A 20,177-nucleotide genomic window follows, 5' to 3' on the forward strand; every position below is an offset into this window, starting at 1 on the left:
AACATGTTAAAGATGAAAATGACCTATGGATCCAAACCTTTAAAGAGAATAACGAACGCTCATTAAATTTTCAACTGAATGTGTGTTGTGATATTTAACCAAGTCATACAAGACATTATTTTGCCCATTTACAAAAAGCTTACTTAACAATCATAGATGATTGTAAATGGATTTATCATGCGTAACGGGCTATATTTTTGCAAGAAATGGCTTATGGATTGGGAGTCAACACTCAGTTAAAAATCCCCCGCCTCCCCCTTTTCCCAACGATTGCAAAACCTGATATAAAAAACTGAAAAGAATTTACAATCCCTAAAAATTAAAGACACTCTTTGGAATTCTCTCCCACTACATTTTTGCATTGTGCTTTTCCATTTTAGATGTATACTTTTTTCTTAAATCAAAACTTTGACTTTTCGCTCAACCTTCATCCCGTAAACAAAAAAGGCAAATAGATCTCAACAAAATGAAAATTTTAGATTTTATGTATGGAAAAAATTTAAAAAAATAACAAATGTAAGTAAAGAAATTTTGTGGGCACACCACAAATGAACACAAAAGTTTTGTTGTCCAAGTTTTGGAAATTCTACCTATTCAACCCTAATAGCTTGGAATTTTATATGAAAGAGATTTCTTCTACACATGTTTTAAAAATGGATATGCATGCTTGAAACATGTTAAAGACGCAAATGACCTATGGATCCAAACCTTTTAAAGAGAATAACAAACGCTAATTAAATTCTCAAGTGAACGAGCGGTGGGATATTTACCCGAGTCAAACAAGCCATTATTTTGTCCATTTACAAAACGATGACCTAACTATCGTAGATGATTGTAAAATGATTTATCACACATAATGGGCTATATTTTAGTAGGAGATGAGTTATGGATTGGGAGTCAACCCTTAGTTAAAAATCCCTCGCCTCCCCCTTTTCCCAACCATTCCAAAACCTGATATAGAAAAACTGAAAAGAGTTTACAATCCCTAAAAATTATAGACACTCTTTGGAATTATCTCTCTCTACATTTGTGCTTTGTTCATTTCCATTTTAAATGTTTTTTCTTAAATCTATAGTTTGATTTTTCGCTCTCCCTTCATCCCGTAAACAAAAAAGAAAAATAGATCACAACAAAATGAAAATTTTAGAGTTTATGTATGGAAAAAACTTAAAACAATAACAAAAGTAAGTAAAGAAATTTTATTTTCACACCACAAATGAACACAAAAGTTTTGTTATCCAAGTTTGGGAAATTCCACTAGTTCAACCCTAATAGCTTGGAATTTTATAAGAAAGAGATTTCTTCTACACATGTTTTAAAAATTGACATGCATGCTTGAAACATGTTAAAGATGCAAATGACCTATGGATCCAAACCTTTTAAAGAGGATAAAAAACGCTCATTAAATTCTCAGGTGACCGTGTGTTGCGATATTTTCCCAATTCAAACAAGCCATTATTTTTCCCATTGACAAAAAGATGACTCAACAATCATCGATGATTGTAAAGTGATTGATCATGCGTAACGAGCTATATTTTTGTAAGAAATGACTTTTGGATTGGGTGTCAACATTCAGTTAAAAATCCCCAACTTGCCCCTTTTCTCCAAGATTGCAAAACCTGATATATAAAAACTGAAAAGAATTTACAATCCCTAAACATTACAAACACTCTTTGGAATTATCTCTCTCTATATTAATGAATTGTGCATTTTCATTTTAGATGTATATTTTTTTCTTAAATCAAAACATTCTCTTTTCGTTCTCCCTTCATCCCGTAAATAAAAAAAGCAAATAGATCACAACAAAATGAAAATTTTAGAGTTTATGTTTGGAAAATTTTAAAACAATAACAAATGTTAGTAAAGAAATTTTATTTGCACACCACAAATGAACACAAAATTTTTATTATCCAAGTTTGGGAAATTCCACCAGTCCAACCCTAATTGCTTGGAATTTTATAAGAAAGTGATTTCTTCTACACATGTTTTAAAAATGGATATGCATGTTTGAAACATGTTAAAGATGCAAATGACATATGGAACCAAACCTTTTAAAGAGAATAACAAACGCTAATTAAATTATCAAGTGAACATGCGGTGGGATATTTACTCGAGACAAACAATCCATTATTTTGCCCATATACAAAAAGCTGACCTAAAATTCATAGATGATTGTAAAGTGTTTATCATGCGTAATGGGCCATGTTTTTTTAAGAAATGACTTATGGATTAGGACTCAACCCTCAGTTAAAAATCCCCTACTCCCCCTTTTCCCGACAATTTTAAAACCCAATACATAAAAACTGAAAAGAGTTTGCAATTCCTAAAAATTGCAGACGCTCTTTGGAGTTTATCTCTCTCTACATTTGTGCATTGTGAATTTCCATTTTAGATGTGTACTTTTTTCTTAAATCAAAACTTTGACTTTTCGCTCTACCATCATCCCGTAAATAAAAAAGGTACCTAAAACAAAATGAAAATTTAAGAGTTTATGTATGGAAAAAAATTTTAAAAATAACAAATGTTAGTGAATAAATTTTATTTGCACACCACAAACGAACAAAAAACTTTTGTTATCCAAGTTTTGGAAAAACCACTAGTTGAACCTAATAGCTTGGAATTTAATAAGAAAGATATTTCACAAGACATGTTTTAAAAATGGATATGCATGGTTAAAACATGTTAAAGATGCAAATGACCAATGGATCCAAACCATTTAAAGAGAATAACGAACGCTCTTTAAATTCTCAAGTGAACGTGCATTATGATATTTAACCAAGTCATACAAGCCATTATTTTGCCCATTTACAAAATGCTGACTGAACAATCGTAGAAGATTGTAAATGGATTTATCATGCGTAACGGGCTATATTTATATAAGAAATGACTTATGGATTGGGTGTCAACACTCAGTTAAAAATCCCCCGCCTCCCCCTTTTGCTGATGATTGCAAAACCTGCTATAAAAAACTGAAGAGAATTTACAATCCCTAAAAGTTACAGACACTCTTTGGAATTCTCTCCCACTACATTTTTGCATTGTGCTTTTCCATTTTAGATGTATACTTTTTTCTTAAATCAAAACTTTGACTTTTCGCTCAACCTTCATCTCGTAAACAAAAAAGGCAAATAGATCTCAACAAAATAAAAATTTTAGATTTAATGTATGGAAAAAATTTAAAACAATAACAAATGTAAGTAAAGAAATTTTATGGGCACACCACAAATGAACACAACAGTTTAGTTATCCAAGTTTTGGAAATTCTACCAATTCAACCCTAATAGCTTGGAATTTTATAAGAAAGAGATTTCTTATACGCATGTTTTAAAAATGGATATGCATGCTTGAAACAAGTGAACGTGCGGTGGGATATTTATCCGAGTCAAACAAGCCATTATTTTGCCCATTTACAAAAAAATGACCAAACTATCGTAGATGATTGTAAAGTGATTTATCACGCGTAATGGGCTATATTTTAGTAGGAAATGACTTATGGATTGGGAGTCAACTCTCAGTTAAAAATCCCCCGCCTCCCCCTTTTCCCGACGATTTCAAAACCTAACATACAAAAACTGGAAAGAGTTTACAATCCCTAAAAATTACAGACTCTCTTCAGAATTATCTCTCTCTACATTTGTGCTTTGTTCATTTCCATTTTAAATGTATATATTTTTCTTAAATCAAAAGTTTGATTTTTCGCTCTCCCTTCATCCCGTAAAAAATGGCAAATAGATCACAACAAAATGAAAAATTTTGAGTTTTTGTAAGGAAAAAAATTAAAAAAAAAACAAAAGTAAGTAAAGAACTTTTATTCGCACACCACCAATGAACACAAAAGTTTTGTTATCCAAGTTTGGGAAATTCCACTAGTTCAACCCTAATAGCTTGGAATTTTATAAGAAAGAGATTTCTCTGCACATGTTTTAAAAATGGACATGCATGTTTGAAACATGTTAAAGATGCAAATGACCTACGGATCCAAACCTTTTAAAGTGAATAACAAATGCTCATTAAATTCTGAACTGACCGTGCGTTGGGATATTTTCCCGAGTCAAACAAATAACAAAAGTAAGTAAAGCACTTTTATTCACACACCACAAATGAACACAAAAGTTTTGTTATCCAAGTTTGGGAAATTCCACTAGTTCAACCCTAATAGCTTGGAATTTTATAAAAAAGAGATTTCTTCTACACATGTTTTAAAAATGGACATGCATGTTTGAAACATGTTAAAGATGCAAATGACCTACGGATCCAAACCTTTTAAAGAGAATAACAAATGCTCATTAAATTCTCAAGTGACCGTGCATTGGGATATTTTCCCGAGTCAAACAAGCCATTATTTTGCCCATTTACAAAAAGTTGACTTAACAATTAGAGATGATTGTAAAGTGATTGATCATGCGTAAGGGGATATATTTTTTTAAGAAATGACTTATGGATTGAGAGTCAACACTCAGTTAAAAATCCCCCGCTGCCCCTTTTCCCGACGATTGCAAAACCTGATATATAAAAACTAAAAAGAATTTACAAACCCTAAAAATTACAGACACTCTTTGGAATTATCTCTCTCTACATTAATGCATTGTGAATTTTCATTTTAGATGTATACTTTTTTCTTAAATCAAAACTTCGAGTTTTCACTCTCCCTTCATCCCGTAAAAAATAGGCAAATAGACCACAACAAAATGAAAATTTTAAAGTTTATGGATGGAAAAAAATTAAAACAATAACAAATATAAGTAAAGATATTTTATTCACACACCACAAATGAACACAAAAGTTTTTTTATCCAAGTTTGGGAAATTCAACTAGTTGAACCCTAATAGCTTGAAATTTTATAAGAAAGAGATATCTTCAACACAAGTTTTAAAAATGGATATGCATGGTTGAAACATGTTAAAGTTAAAAATGACCTATGGATCCAAGCCATTTAAATAGAATAACAAACGCTCATTAAATTCTCAAGTGTATGTGCGGTGCAATATTTACCCGAGACAAACAAGCCATTATTTTGCCCAAATACAAAATGCTGACCTAAAATTCATAGATGATTGAAAAGTGATTTATGATGAGTAACGGGCCATATTTTTTTAAGAAATAACTTATGGATTAGGAGTCAACCCTCAATTAAAAATCCCTCGCCTCCCCCTTTTCCCGACAATTTTAAAAACTAATACATAAAAACTAAAAAGAGTTTACAATTCCTAAAAATTATAGACACTCTTTGGAATTATCTCTCTCTATATTTGTGCATTGTCCAATTCCATTTTAGATATATACTTTTTTATTAAATGAAAACTTTGAGTTTTTGTTTTACCTTCATCCTATAAACAAAAAAGGCAAATAGATCACAACAAAATGAAAATTTAGAGTTTATGTATGGAAAAAAATTAAAACAATAAAAAATTTAAGAAATAAATTTTGTTCGCACGCCAAAAATGAATACTAAACTTTTGGTATCCAAGTTTGGGAAATTCCACTAGTTCAACACTAATAGCTTGGAATATTATAAGAAAGAAATTTCTTCTACACAAGTTTTAAAAATGGAGATGCATGCTTGAAACATGTTAAAGATGCAAATGAACTATGGATCCAAACTATTTAAAGAGAATAACAAACACTCATTAAATTCTCAAGTGAACTGCGGTGGGATATTTACGCGAGTCAAACAAGCCATTATTTAGCCCATTTACAAAAATCTGACCTGACAATCATAGATGATTGTAAAGTGATTTATCATGTGTAATGGGCTATATTTTTGTAACAAATGACTTATGGGTTGGAGTCAACCCTCAGTGAAAATTCCCCCACCTCCCTCTTTTCCCGACGTTTGCAAAACCTTAGTTATAAAAACTGAAAAGAGTTTACAATCCGTAAAATTTACAGACACTCATTGGAATTATCTCTCTCTACATTTGTTAATTGTCCATTTCCATTTTAGATGTATACATTTTTCTTAAATAAAAACTTTGAGTTTTCGCTCTCTCTTCATCCCGTAAAAAAAAGGCAAATAGATCACAAAGAAATGAAAATTTTAGAGTTTATGTATGAAAAAAATTTAAAATATTAACAAAAGTTAGTAAGTAAATTTTATTTGCAAACCACAAATGAACACAAGATTTTTGGTATCCAAGTTTGGGAAATTCCAATAGTTCAACCCTAATAGCTTAGAATTTTATAAGAAAGAGATTTCTTCTACACATGTTTTAAAAATGGATATGGATGATTGAAACATGTTAAAGTTGCAAATGACCTATGGATCCAAACCTTTTAAAGAGAATAACAAACGCTCAATAAATTCTCAGGTGAACGTGGGTTGGGATATTTACCCGAGTCAAACAATCCATTATTTTGCCCATTTACAAAAAGCTGACTGAACAATCAAAGATGATTGTAAAGTGATTTATCATGCGTAACGGGCTATATTTTTGTAAGAAATGACTTATGGATTGGGAGTCAACACACAGTTAAAAATCCCCCGCCTCCCCCTTTTCCCGATGATTGCCAAACCTGATATATAAAAACTTAAAAGAGTTTACAATCTCTAAAAATTACAGACAATCTTTAGAATTATCTCTCTCTAAATTTTTGGATTATGCATTTCCATTTTAGATGTATACTTTTTTCTTAAATCAAAACTTTGAGTTTTCGCTCTACCTTCATCCTGTAAACAAAAAAGGCAAAAAGATCACAATAAAATGAAAATTTTAGAGTTTATGTATGGAAAAAATTTAAAAAAATAAAAAAAGTAAGTAAAGAAATTTTATTCGCACAGCTCAAATGAACACAAAAGTTTTGTTATCCAAGTTTGGAAAATTCCAGTAGTTCAACCCTAATAGCTTGGAATTTTATAAAAAAGAGATTTCTTCTACACATGTTTTAAAAATTGACTTGCATGCTTGTAACATGTTAAAGATGCAAATGTCCTAAGAATCCAAAACTTTTAAAGTGAATAAAAAATGGTCATTAAATTCTCAATTGAAGGTGCGTTGGGATATTTACCAGAGCCAAACATGCCATTATTTTGTCCTTTTACAAAAACCTGACTTAACAATCATAGATGATTGTAAAGTGATTGATCATGCATAATGGGCTATATTTCTGACGAAATGACTTATGGATTGGGAGTCAACACACCATTAAAAATCCCCCGCCACCCCCTTTTCCCGACGATTAGAAAACCTGAAATATAAAAACTGAAAAGAGTTTACAATCCCTAAAAATTACAGACACTCTTTGGAATTATCTCTCTGTACATTTGTGCAATTTGCATTTCCATTTTAGATGTATACTTTTTTCTTAAATCAAAAGTTGGACTTTTCGCTCTCCCTTCATCTTGTAAACAAAAAAGGCAAATAGATCACAACAAAATAAAAATTTTAGATTTTATTTATGGAAAAAATTTGAAACAATAACAAATGTAAGTAAATAAATTTTATTCGCACACCACAAATGAACACAAAAGTTTTGTTATCCAAGTTTGGGAAATTCCACCAGTCCAACCCTAATAGCTTGGAATTTTATAAGAAAGAGATTTCTTGCACACAGGTTTTAAAAATGGATATGCATGCTTGAAACATGTTAAAGATGCAAATGACATATGGATCCAAACCTTTTAAATAGAATAACAAACGCTCATTAAATTCTCAAGTGAACGTGCTGTGGGATATTTACCCGAGTCAAATAAATAAATATTTTGCCCATTTACAAAAAGCTGACCTAACAATCATAGATGATTGTAAAGTGATTTATCACACGTAACAGACACTATTTTGGTATGAAATGACTTATGGATTGGGTGTCAACCCTCAGTTAAAAATCCCTTGCCTCCCCCTTTTCCCGACGATTGCAAAACCTGATATATAAAAACTGAAAAGAGTTTACAATCCCGAACATTTACATACACTCTTTGGAATTATCTCTGTTTACATTTTTACTTTGTGCATTTCCATTTTAGATGTATAATTTTTTCTTAAATCAAAACTTCGAGTTTTCGCTCTCCTTGCATCCTGTAAAAAAATAGGCAAATAGTTCCCAACAAAATGAAAATTTTAGAGTTTATGTATGTAAAACATTTAAAACAATAACAAAAGTAAGTAAAGAAATTTTATTCGCGCACCACAAATGTACACAAAAGTTTTGTTATCCAAGTTTGGGAAATTCCACTAGTCCAACCCTAATAGCTTGGAATTTTATAAGAAAGAGATTTCTTCTACACATGTTTTAAAAATGGACATGCATGCTTGAAACATGTTAAAGAGGCAAATGACCTATGGATCGAAAAATTTTAAAGAGAATAAAAAATGCTCATTAAATTCTCAAGTGACCGTGCGTTGCGATATTTTCCTGAGTCAAACAAGCCATTATTTTGCCCATTTACAAAAAGCTGTTTTAACAATCATAGATGATTGTAAAGTGATTGATCATTCGTCAGGGGCTATATTTTTTTAAGAAATGACTTATGGATTGGGAGTAACCATACATTTAAAAATCCCCCGCCTCCCCCTTTTCCCGAAGATTGCAAAACCTGATATATAAAAATTGAAAAGAGTTTACAATCCCTAAAAATTACAGATACTCGTTTGGAATTATCTCTCTCTACATTTTTGGATTGTGCATTTCCATTTTAGATGTATACTTTTTCTTAAATCAAAACTTTGAGTTTTCGCTCTACCTTCATCCCGTAAACGAAAAAGGCAAATAGATCAAAACAAAATGAAAATTTTAGAGTTTATGAAAGGAAAAAATTTAAAACAATAAAAAAAGTAAGTAAAGAAATTTTATTCACATAGCACAAATGAATAAAAAAGTTTTGTTATCCAAGTTTGGGAAATTCCACAAGTTTAACCAAATAGCTTGGAATTTTATAAGAAAGAGATTTCTTCTAGACATGTTTAAAAATTGACATGCATGCTTTAAACATGTTAAAGATGCAAATGTCCTATGGATCCAAAAATTTTAAAGAGAATAACAAACGCTCATTAAATTCTCAAGTGAACGTGCATTGGGATATTTACCCGAGTCAAACAAGCCATTATTTTGCCCATTTACAAAAAGCAGACTTAACAATCATAGATGATTGTAAAGTGATTGATCATGCATAACGGGCTATATTTTTGTAAGAAATGACTTATGGGTTGGGAGTCAACACACAGTTAAAAATCCCTTCCTCCCCCTTTTCCCGACGATTAGAAAACCTGATATATAAAAAATGAAAAGAGTTTACAGTCCCTAAAAATTATAGACACTCTTTGGAATTATCTCTTTGTACATTTATGCATTGTGCATTTCCATTTTAGATGTATACTTTTTTCTTAAATCAAAAGTTGGACTATTCGCTCTCCCTTCATCCCGTAAACGAAAAAGACAAATAGATCACAATAAAATGAAAATTTTAGATTTTATGTATGGAAAAAAATAAAAACAATAAAAGCTGACCTAACAATCATTGATGATTGTAAATTGATTTATCATGCGTAACGGGCTATATTTTTGTAAGAAATGACTTAAGGATTGGGAGTCAACCCTCAGTTAAAAATCCCCCGCCTCCCCCTTTTCCCGACAATTGCAAAACCTGATAAATAAAAACTCAAAATATTTTAAAATCCCTAAAAATTACAGACACTCTTCGGAATTATCTCTCTCTACATTTTATCTTTGTGCGTTTCCATTTTAGATGTATACTTTTGTCTTAAATAAAAACTTTAAGTTTTCTCTCTCCCTTCATCCCGTAAACAAAAAAGGCAAATAGATCACAACAAAATGAAAATTTTAGCATTTATGTATGGGAAAAATTTAAAACAATAACAAAAGTAAGTAAAGAAATTTTATTCGCACACTACAAATGAACACAAAAGTTTTGCTATCAGAGTTTGGGAAATTCTTCTAGTTCAACCCAAATAGTTTGGAATTTTATAAGAAAGAAATTTCTTCTACACATGTTTTAAAAATGGATATGCATGCTTGAAACATGTTAAAGATGCAAATGACCTATGGATCCAAACATTTTAAAGAGAATAACAAACGCTCATTAAATTCTCAAGTGAATGTGCATTGGGATATTTACCCAAGTCAAACAAGCCATTATTTGACCATTTACAAACAGCTGACCTGACAATCATAGATGATTATAATGTGATTTATCATGCGTAATGGGCTATATTTTTGTAAGAAATGACTTATCGATTGGGAGTCAACACAGTTAAAAATCCCCCACCTCCCTCTTTTCCCGATAATTTCAAAACTTGATATAAAAAAACTGAAAAGAGTTTACAATCCCTAAAAATTACAGACACTCTTTGCTATTATCTCTCTCTACATTTATGCATTGTGAATTTCCATTTTAGATGTATACTTTTTTCTTAAATCAAAACTTTGAGTTTTCGGTCTACCTTCATCCTGTAAACAAAAAAGACAAATATATCACCACAAAATGAAAATTTTAGAGTTTATCTATGGAAAAAATTTAAAACAATAACAAATGTGAGTAAAGAAATTTTATTCGCACACCACAAATGAACAAAACAGTTTTGTTATCCAAGTTTGGGAAATTCCACTAGTTCAACCCTAATAGCTTGGAATTTTATAAGAAAGAGATTTCGTCTCCACATCTTTTAAAAATTGATTTGCATGCTTGAAACATGTTAAAGATGCAAATGACCTATGGATCCAAACCTTTTAAAGAGAATAACAAATGCTCATTAAATTCTCATGTGAAAGTGCGTTGGGATATTTACTCGAATCAAACAAGCCATTATTTTGCCCATTTACAAAAAGCTCACTTAACAATCATAGATGATTCTAAAGTGATTTATCATGCATATTGGGCTATATTTAATTAAGAAATGACTTATGGATTGGGAGTCGACACTCAGTTAAAAATCCCCCCTCCCCCCTTTCCCGACGATCACAAAACCTGATATAAAACTAAAAAGAGTTTAAAATCCCTAAAAATTACAAACACCCTTTGGAATTATCTCTCTCTACATTTTTACATGGTGCATTTCTACTTTAGATGTATACTTTTTTTGTTAAATAAAAACATTGACTTTTCGCTCAACCTTCATTCCTGTAAACAAAAAAGACAAATATATCACAACAAAATTAAAATTTTACAGTTTATGTATGGAAAAATTTTAAAACAATAAAAATTTTAAGTAAAGAAATTTTATACACACACCTGAAATGTACAAAAAAAATTTGTTATCCAAGTTTTGGAAATTCCACTAGTTCAACCCTAATAGCTTGGAATTTTATAAGAAAGAAATTTCTTCTACACAAGTTTTAAAAATGTATATGCATGCTTGAAACATGTTAAATATGCAAATGACCTATGAATCCAAACCATTTAAAGAGAATAACAAACACTCATTAAATTCCCATGTGTACGTGCGATGGGATATTTACCCGAGTCAAACAAGCCATTATTTTGACCATTTACAAAAAGTTGACCTGACAATCATAGATGCTTGTAATGTGATTTATCGTGTGTAATAGGCTATATTTTTCTTAAAATAACTTATGGTTGTGAGTCAACCCTCAGTGAAAAATCCCCCACCTCCCCCTTTTCCCGACGATTGCAAAACCTGAGTTATAATGGGCAAAATAATGGCTTGTTTGACTCGGGTAAATATCCCATCGAAGTTCACTTGAGAATTTAATAATCGTTTATTATTCCCTTTAAAAGGTTATGGTGCACAGGTCATTTGCATCTTTAACAAGTTTCAAGCTTGCATATCCGTTTTTAAAACAGGTGTAGAAATCTCTTTCTTATAAAATTCAAACTATTAGGGTTGAACTAGTGGAATTTCCCAAACTTGGATAACAAAATTTTTGTGATCATTTGTGGTGTGTGAATAAATTTTCCTTAATTGCATTTGTTATTCTTTTAAAAATTTTCCATACATAAACTCTAAAATTTTCATTTTGTTGTGATCTATTTGTCATCTTGTCAAAATTGTTTATGAGAGGAAGGGAAAGTGAAAACTCTAGTTTTGATTTAAGAAAAAAGTATACATCTAAGATGGAAATGCACAAATGTAGAGAGATTGATAATTCTAAAAAGAGTCAGTAACTTTTAGTGATTGTAAACTCTATTTAGATTTATATATCATGTTTTGCAATCGTTCGGAAAAAGGGGAGGCAGGGATTTTTAACTGAGTGTTGACTCCATATCCATCAGTCATTTCTTAAAAAAATATAGCCCGTTATGCATGATTGACCGATAAATCACTTTAAAATCATCTATGATTGTTGTGTCAGCTTTTTGTAAATAAGCAAAATAATGGCTTGTTTGACTCGGGTAAATATCCCACCACACGTTTACTTGAGAATTTAACAAGCATTTGTTATTCTCTATAAAAGTTTTGGACCCATAGGTCATTTGCATCTATAACATGTTTCAAGCATGCATATCCCTATTTAAAACACGTGTAGAAATCTCTTTCTTATAAAATTTTAAGCTATTAGGGTTGAACTACTGTAATTTCCAAAACTTGGATAAAAAAACATTTTTGTTCAAATTAGTTGTGTGAATAAATCTTATTTACTTAAATTTATTATTCATTTAAATATTTTCCATTCATAAACTCTAAAATTTTTACTTTGTTGTGATCTATTTCCCATCTCTTCAAAATTGTTTATGAGATCAGGTGAAAGTGAAAACTCAAATTATGATTTAAGAAAAAAGCATCCATCTAAAATGGAAATGCACAAATGTAGAGAGAGATAATTCCAAAAAGTGTCTGTAATTTATAAGGATTGTAAACTCTTTTTTAATTTTACAAATTTTATTTTGCAATAGTCGGGAAAAGGGGAAGGCGGGGGATTTTTAACTGAGTGTTGACTCCCAATCCATAAGTCATTTCCTACAAAAATATACCCCATTATGCATGATTGACTAATAAATCACTTTACAATCATCTATGATTCTTAGGTCAGCTTGTTCTAAATGGGCAAAATAATGGCTTGTTTGGCTCGGGTAAATATCGCACCACACATTCACTTGAGAATTTAAGAAGCTTTTGTTATTCTCTTTAAAAGGTTTGGATCCATGGGTCATTTTCATCTTTAACATGTTTCAAGCATGCATATCCACATTTCAAACATGTGTAGAAATCTCTTTCTTATAAAATTCCAAGCAATTGCGGTTGAAGTAGTGGAATTTCCCAATCTTGGATTAAAAAATTTTTTTTGTTCATTTGAGGTGTGTGAATAAATCTTATTTACTTATATTTTTTATTTATTTAAATATTTTCTATTCATAAACTCTAAAATGTTTATTTTGTTTTGATCTATTTCCCAACTCTTCAAAATTGTTTACGAGATCAAGCGAAAGTGAAAACTCAAGTTTTGATTTAAGAAACAAGCATCCATCTAAATTGGAAATGCACAAATGTAGTGAGAGATAATTCCAAAAAGTATTTGTAATTTTTAGGGATTGTAACCTCTTTTTAGTTTTTATATATTTTATTTTGCAATCGTCGGGAAAAGGGGGAGGCGGGGTATTTCTAACTCAGTGTTGACTCCCAATCCATAAGTCCTTCAATAAAAAAATATAGCCCGTTACACATGATTAACCGATAAATCATTTTACAATCATCTATGATTGTTAGGTCAGTTTTTTGTAAATGGGCAAAATAATGGGTTGTTTGACACGAGTAAATATCCCACCGCACGATCACTTGAGAATTTAATGAGCATTTTTTATTCTCTTTAAAAGGTTTGGATCCATAGGTCATTTGCATCTTTAACAAGTTTTAGCATGCATATCCATTTTTAAAAAATGTATAGAAATCTTTTTCTTACAAAATTCCATGCTATTAGGGTTGTACTAGTGGAATTTCACAAACTTGGATGACAAAACTTTTGTGATCATTTGTGATGTGTGAATAAATTTTCCTTAACTACATTTGTTATTCTTTTAAATTTTTTCCACACATAAACTCTAAAATTTTCATTTTGTTGTGATCTTGTTGCCATCTTGTCAAAATTGTTTACGCGATGAAGGGAAAGTGAAAAATCTAGTTTTGATTTAAGAAAAAAGTATACATCTAAAATGGAAATGCACAAATGTAGAGAGATATATAATTTCAAAAAGTGTCTGTAAATTTAAAGGATTATAAACTCTTTTTTGTTTTTATATATCAGGTTTTACACTCGCCACGTAAAGGGGGAGGTGGGCAATTTTTAACTGAGTATTGACTCCTTATCCATCAGTCATTTTGTACAAAAATATAGCCCATTATGTAGGATTGACCGATAAATCACTTTAAAATCATCTATGATTGTTAGGTCTGCTTTTTGTAAACAGGCCAAATAATGGCATGTTTGACTCAGGTAAATATCCCACCACACGTTCACATGAGAATTTAATGAGCATTTGTTATTCTCTTTAAAAGGTTTGGATCCATAGGTCATTTGAATCTTTAACATGTTTCAAGCATGCATAGCCATATTTAAAACATGTGTAGAAATCATTTTCTTATAAAATTCCAAGCTATTAGGATTGAACTAGTGAAATTTCCCAAACTTGGATAAAAAACTTTGGTGTTCAGTTGTGGTGTGTGAATAAATTTTCCTTTATTATATTTGTTATTCTTATAACTTTTTTCCATAAATAAACTCTAAAATTTTCATTTTGTTGTGTTCTATTTGCCATCTTGTCAAAAGTGTTTACGAGATGAAGGGAAAGTGAAAACTCTAGTTTTGATTCAAGAAAAAAGAATTCATCTAAAATGGAAATGCACAAATGTAAAGAGAGATAATTCCCAAAAGTGTCTGTAACTTTCAACGATTGTAAACTATTTTTAGTGTTTTTATATTATGTTTTGCAATTGTCGGGGAAAGGGGGAGCGGGGGACTTTTAATTGAGTGTTGACTCCCAATCCATAAGTTATTTCTTACCAAAATATAGCCCGTTACGCATGATTGACTGGTAAATCACATTAAAATCATCTATGATTGTTAGGTCAGCTTTTTTATATGGGCCAAATAATGGAATGTTTGACTCGGGTAAATATCCCACCACACGTTCACTTGTGAATTTAATGAGCATTTTATATTCTCTTTAAAAGGTTTGGATCCATAGGTCATTTGAATCTTTAACATGTTTCAAGCATGCATATCCATATTTAAAACATGTGCAGAAATCTCTTTCTTATAAAATTCCAAACTATTAGGGTTTAATCAGGGGAATTTCCATAACTTGGATAACAAAACTTTTGTGATCATTTGTGGTATGTGAATAAATTTTTCTTAATTACATTTTTTATTCTTTTAAATTTTTTCCATACATAAATTTTAAAATTTTCATTTTGTTGTGATCAATTTCCATCTTGTGAAAATTGTTTACAAAATGAAGGGAAACTGAAAACTCTAGTTTTTATTTAAGAAAAAGGTATACATCGAACATGAAAATGCCCAAATGTAGAGAGAGAGTGATAATTCCAAAAAGTGTCCATATTTTTTAGGGATTGTAAACTCTTTCTAATTTTTATATATCAGGTTTTGCAATCATTGCGTAAAGAGGGAGGCGGGTGATTTTTATCTAAGTGTTGACTCCCTATCCATAATTCATTTATTACAAAAATATAGCCCGTTACGCATGATTGACCAATAAATCAGTTTAAAATCATCTATGATTATTAGGTCAGCTTTTTGTAAATGGGCAAAATAATGGCATGTTTGACTCGGGTAAATATCCTACCACAAGTTCACTTGAGAATTTAACGAGCATTAGTTATTCTCTTTAAAAGGTTTGGATCCATAGGTCATTTGCATCTTTAACATGTTTCAAGCATGCATATCCATATTTAAAGCATGTGTAGAAATCTCTTTCTTATAAAATTCCAAGCTATTAGGGTTGAACTAGTGGAATTTCCCAAACTTGGATAAAAAAACTTTTTTTTTCATTTGAGGTGTGTGAATAAATCTTTTTTACTTACATTTGTTATTCATTTAAATTTTTTCCATTCATAAATTCTAAAATTTTCATTTTGTTGTGATTTATTTCCCATCTTTTTAAAATTGTTTAGGGGATCAGGGGAAAGTGAAAACTCAAGTTTTGATTAAAAAAAAGCATACATCTAAAATGAAAATGCACAAATGTAAAGAGAGATAATTCCAAAAAGTGTGTAATTTTTAGGGATTGTATACTCGTTTAAGTTTTTATATATTTTATTTTCCAATCGTTGGGAAAAGGGGGAAGCGGGGGATTTTTAATTGAGTGTTGACTCCTAATCCATAAGTCATTTTGTGGTGTGTGAATAAATTTTCCTTACTTACATTTGTTAATCTTTTAAATTTTTTCCATACATTAACTCTAAAATTTTCATTTTGTTTTGATCTATTTGCCAACTTGTCAAAATTGTTGACGAGATGAAGGGAAAGTGAAATCTCAAGTTTTGATTTAAGAAAATAGAATACATCTAAAATGGAAATGCAAAAAAGTAGAGAGAGATAATTCCAAAAAGGGTTTGTAATTTTTAGGGATTGTAAACTCTTTTTAGTTTTTATATATTTTATTTTGCAATCATCGGCAAAAGGAGAAGGTGAGGGATTTTTAACTGAGTGTTGAATCCCAATCCATAAGTCATTTCTTACAAAAATATAGCCCATTATGCATGATTGTATGATAAATCACTTTACAATCATCTATGATTGTTAGATCAGCTTTATGTAAATGGGCAAAGTAATGGCTTGTTTCACTCGGGTAAACATCCCACCGCACGTTCACTAGAGAATTTAATGAGCATTTGTTATTCTCTTTAAAAGGTTTGGATCCATAAGTCATTTGCATCTTTAACATGTTTCAAGCAAGCATATCCATTTTTAAAACATGTTCTTATTAAATTCCAAGCTATTAGGGTTGAACTAGTGGAAATTCCCAAACTTGGATAACAAAACTTTTGTCATTATTTGTGGTGTGTCAATAAATTTTCCTTAATTTCATTTGTTATTCTTTTAATTTTTTTCCATACATAAACTGTAAAATTTTCATTTTGTTCTGATCTATTTGCCATCTTGTCAAAAGTGTTTACGAGATGAAGGGAAAGTGAAAACTCTAGTTTTGATTTAAGAAAAAAGTATACATCTAAAATGGAAATGCCAAAATGTAAACAGAGATAATTCCCAAAAGTGTCTGTAACTTTTAGGGATTGAAAACTCTTTTTACTTTTTATATAACATGTTTTGTAATCATCTGATAAAAGGCGAGGCGGGGAATTTTAACTGAGTGTGGACTCCCAATCCATAAGTCATTTCTTACAAGAATATAGTCCGTTACGCATGATTGACCGATAAATCGGTTTAAAATCATCTATGATTGATAGGTCATCATTTTTTAAATGGGCAAAATAATGGCTTGTTTGAATCGGGTAAATATCCCACCACACGTTCACTTGAGAATTAAATGAGCATTTGTTATTCTCTTTAGCAGGTTTGGATCCATAGGTCATATGCATTTTTAACATGTTTCAAGCTTGCATATCCATTTTTAAAACATGTGTAGAAATCTCTTTCTTATAAAATTCCAAGCTATTAGGGTTGAACTAGTGGATTTTCCAAAACTTGGATGACAAAAATTTTGTGATCATTTGTGGTGTGTGAATAAATTTTCCTTAATAACATTTGTCATTCTTTTAAACTTTTTCCATACATAAAATCTAAAATTTTCATTTTATTGTGATCTATTTTCCATCTTGTCAAAAGTGTTTACGAGATGAAGGGAAAGTGAATACTCTAGTTTTGATTCCAAAAACTGTCTGTAACTTTTAGAGATTGTAAACTCTTTTTAGTTTTTCTATTTGAGGTTTTGCAATCGTCGGGTAAAGAGGGAGGCGGGGGATTTTTAACTAAGTGTTGACTCCCAATCCATAAGTTATTTCTTACAAATATAGCTTGTTACGCATGACTGACCAATATATCACTTTAAAATCATCTATGATTGTTAGGTCAGCTTTTTGTAAAAGGGAAAAATAATGACTAGTTTGACTCGGGTAAATATCCCACCTCACAGTCACTTTGAGAATATAATGAGCATTTTTTTCTCTTTAAAAGGTTTGCATCCTTAGGACATTTGCATCCATAGGACATTTGCATCTTTAACAAGTTTCAGGCATGCATATTCATATTTAAAACTTGAGTAAAAATCTCCTTCTTATAAAATTTCAAGCTATTAGGGTAGAACTAGTGGAATTTCCAAAACTTGGATAAAATTTATTTTTTGTTCATTTGAGGTGTGTCAATAAATCTTCTTTACTTACATTTGTTATCCATTTAACTTTTTTCAATTCATAAACTCTAAAATTTTCATTTTGTTGTGACCTATTTGCCATCTCTTCAAAATTGTTTACGAGATCAGGGGAAAGTGAAAACTCAAGTTTTTATTTAAGAAAAAAGCATACATGTAAAATGGAAATGCACAAATGTAGAGAGAGATAATTCTAGAACGTGTCTTTAATTTTTAGGGATTGTAAAGTCTTTTTAGTTTTTATATATTTTATTTTACATTCGATGGGAAAAGGCGGAGGCAGGGGATTTTTAATTGAGTGTTGACTCCCAATCCATAAATCATTTCTTTAAAAAATATAGCCCGTTACGCATGATTGACCAATAAATCACATTACAATCACCTATGATTGTTATTTCTGAATTTTGTAAATGGGAAAAATAATGGCTTGTTTGACTCGGGTAAATATCCCATCGCACGTTCATTTGAGAATTTAATGAGCGTTTGTTATTCTCTTTAAAAGGTTTGGATCCATAGGTCATTTGCATCTTTAACATGTTTCAAGCATGCATATCCATTTTTAAAACATGTGGAGAAATCTCTTTCTAATAAAATTTCAAGCTATTAGGGTTGAACTAATGAAATTTCTCAAACTTGGATAACAAAACTTTTGTGATCATTTGTGGGGTGTGAATAAATTTTCCTAAATTACATTTGTTATTCTTTTAAAAAATTTCAATACATAAACTCTAAAATTTTTATTTTGTTGTGATCTATTTGCCATCTTGTCAAAATTGTTTACGAGATGAAGGGAAAGTGAAAACTCTAGTTTTGATTTAAGAAAAAAGTATACATATAAAATGGAAATGCACAAATGTAGAGAGAGTGATAATTCCAAAAAGTGTCTGTAATTTTTAGGGATTGTAAACTCTTTTTAGTTTTTATATATTTTATTTTGCAATCGTCGGCAAAAGGGAGAGGTAGGGGATTTTTAACTGAGTGTGCACTCCCAATCCATTAGTCAGTTCTTAAAAAAATATAGCCTGTTATGCATGATTGACTGATAAATCAATTTACAATCATCTATGATTGTTAGGTCAGCTTTTTGTAAATGGGCAAAATAATTGCTTGTTTGACTCATGTAAATATCCCACCACACGTTCACTTGAGAATTTAATGAGCATTTGTTATTCTCTTTAAAAGGTTTGGATCTGTAGGTCATTTGCATCTTTAGCATGTTTCAAGCATGCATATCCATTTTTAAAACATGTGTAGAAATCTCTTTCTTATAAATTCCAAGCTATTAGGGTTGTTCTAGTGGAATTTCCCAAACTTGGATAACAAAAATTTTGTGATAATTTCTATTGTGTGAATATATTTTCCTTAATAAAATTAGTTATTCTTTTAAATTTTTTCCAAACATAAACTCTAAAATTTTCATTTTGTTGTGATCTATTCGCCATCTTGTCAAAAGTGTTTATGAGATGAAGGGAAAGTGAAAACTCTTGTTTTGATTTAAGAAAAAAGTATACATCTAAAATGGAAATGCACAAGTGTAAACAAAGATAGTTCCCAAAAGTGACGGTAACTTTTAGGGATTGTAAAAACTTTTTAGTTTTTATATATCATGTTTTGCAATCGTCGGATAAAGGGCGAGGCGGGGGATTTTTAACTGAGTGTTGACTCCCAATCCATAAGTCATTTGTTAAAAAAATATAGCCCATTACGCAAGATTGATCGATAAATCAATTTCAAATCATCTATGATTGTTAGGCCAGCTTTTTGTAAATGGGCAAAAAATGGCTTGTTTGACTTGGGTAAATATCCCACCACACGTTCACTTGAAAATTAAATGAGCATTTGTTATTCTTTTTAACAGATTTGGATCCATAGGTCATTTCCATCGTTAACATGTTTCAAGCATGTATATCCATATTTCAAACAT

The sequence above is a fragment of the Aristolochia californica genome, unplaced genomic scaffold (genome assembly GCF_029961685.1).
Source record: "Aristolochia californica isolate CCGP_79_NKW_82.1479 unplaced genomic scaffold, dmAriCali1.0.hap1 SCAF_2, whole genome shotgun sequence".
NCBI lineage: Eukaryota > Viridiplantae > Streptophyta > Magnoliopsida > Piperales > Aristolochiaceae > Aristolochia > Aristolochia californica.